Genomic DNA, 2460 nt, shown 5'->3' on the forward strand with positions numbered 1-2460 from the left:
GGAAGTCATTAACCAGTTTCGGGGGAACTCATTAACCAGTTTCGGGAAAACCTCCACCAAAGGCGGGGAAAACATCAAAAAACGGCGGGGAAGCCATTGTCCAACAGGGGGGAGCACATTAAGCAGCTGCCCTTAGTATCAGCAGCAGCGGGGATCAGATTAAGCAACAGCCGGGAAAAGATCAACCAACCGCGGGGGAACTCATTAACAAGTTTCGTGGGAACTCATTAACCAGTTTCGGGGGAACTCATTAACCAGTTTCGGGAAAACTTCCACCAAAGGCGGGGAAAACATCAAACAACGGCGGGGAAGCCATTGTCCAACAGGGGGAAGTACATTAAGCAGCTGCCCTTAGTATCAGGAGCAGAGGGGTGCAAATGAACCAGCAGCGGGGAAAACAACTTCGTGGGAACTCATTAACCAGTTTCGTGGGAACTCATTAACCAGTTTCGGGAAAACTTCCACCAAAGGCGGGGAAAACATGCACCAACGGCGGGGAAGCCATTGTCCAACAGGGGGGAGCACATTAAGCAGCTGCCCTTAGTATCAGGAGCAGCGGGGATCAGATTAAGCAACAGCCGGGAAAAGATCAGGAAACCGCGGGGGAACTCATTAACCAGTTTCGTGGGAACTCATTAACCAGTTTCGTGGGAACTCATTAACCAGTTTCGGGAAAACGTCCACCAAAGGCGGGGAAAACATCAACCAACGGCGGGGAAGCCATTGTCCTACAGTGGGGAGCACATTAAGCAGCTGCCCTTAGTATCAGGAGCAGCGGGGATCAGATTAAGCAACAGCCGGGAAAAGATCAACCAACCGCGGGGGAACTCATTAACCAGTTTCGTGGGAACTCATTAACCAGTTTCGGGAAAACATCCACCATAGGCGGGGAAAACATGCACCAACGGCGGGGAAGCCATTGTCCAACAGGGGGGAGCACATTAAGCAGCTGCCCTTAGTATCAGGAGCAGCGGGGATCAGATTAAGCAACAGCCGGGAAAAGATCAGCCAACCGCGGGGGAACTCATTAACCAGTTTCGTGGGAACTCATTAACCAGTTTCGGGAAAACTTCCACCAAAGGCGGGGAAAACATGCACCAACGGCGGGGAAGCCATTGTCCAACAGGGGGGAGCACATTAAGCAGCTGCCCTTAGTATCAGGAGCAGCGGGGAACAGATTAAGCAACAGCCGGGAAAAGATCAGCCAACCGCGGGGGAACTCATTAACCAGATTCGTGGGAACTCATTAACCAGTTTCGGGAAAACGTCCACCAAAGGCGGGGAAAACATGCACCAACGGCGGGGAAGCCATTGTCCAACAGGGGGGAGCACATTAAGCAGCTGCCCTTAGTATCAGCAGCAGCGGGGATCAGATTAAGCAACAGCCGGGAAAAGATCAACCAACCGCGGGGGAACTCATTAACCAGTTTCGTGGGAACTCATTAACCAGTTTCGGGGGAACTCATTAACCAGTTTCGGGAAAACTTCCACCAAAGGCGGGGAAAACATCAAACAACGGCGGGGAAGCCATTGTCCAACAGGGGGGAGCACATTAAGCAGCTGCCCTTAGTATCAGGAGCAGCGGGGATCAGATTAAGCAACAGCCGGGAAAAGATCAGGAAACCGCGGGGGAACTCATTAACCAGTTTCGTGGGAACTCATTAACCAGTTTCGGGAAAACATCAACCAAAGGCGGGGAAAGCATCAACCAACGGCGGGGAAGCCACTGTCCAACAGTGGGGAGCACATTAAGCAGCTGCCCTTAGTCTCAGGAGCAGCGGGGATCAGATTAAGCAACAGCCTGGGAAAAGATCAACCAACCGCGGGGGAACTCATTAACCAGTTTCCTGGGAACTCATTAACCAGTTTCGTGGGAACTCATTAACCAGTTTCGGGAAAACCTCCACCAAAGGCGGGGAAAGCATGAACCAACGGCGAGGAAGCCATTGTCCAACCGGGGGGAGCACATTAAGCAGCTGCCCTTAGTATCAGGAGCAGCGGGGTACAAATTAACCAGCAGCGGGGAAAACAACTTCGTGGGAACTCATTAACCAGTTTCGTGGGAACTCATTAACCAGTTTCGGGGGAACTCATTAACCAGTTTCGGGAAAACTTCCACCAAAGGCGGGGAAAGCATCAACCAACGGCGGGGAAGGCATTGTCCAACCGGGGGGAGCACATTAAGCAGCTGCCCTTAGTATCAGGAGCAGCGGGGATCAGATTAAGCAACAGCCGGGAAAAGATCAGCCAACCGCGGGGGAACTCATTAACCAGTTTCGGGGGAACTCATTAACCAGTTTCGGGAAAACTTCCACCAACGGCGGGGAAAACATGCACCAACGTCGGGGAAGCCATTGTCCAACAGGGGGGAGCACATTAAGCAGCTGCCCTTAGTATCAGGAGCAGCGGGGTACAAATGAACCAGCAGCGGGGAAAACAGCTTCGTGGGAACTCATTAAC

This window comes from Mustelus asterias, unplaced genomic scaffold, assembly GCF_964213995.1.
Source record: "Mustelus asterias unplaced genomic scaffold, sMusAst1.hap1.1 HAP1_SCAFFOLD_372, whole genome shotgun sequence".
In the NCBI taxonomy this organism is placed as follows: Eukaryota; Metazoa; Chordata; class Chondrichthyes; order Carcharhiniformes; family Triakidae; genus Mustelus; species Mustelus asterias.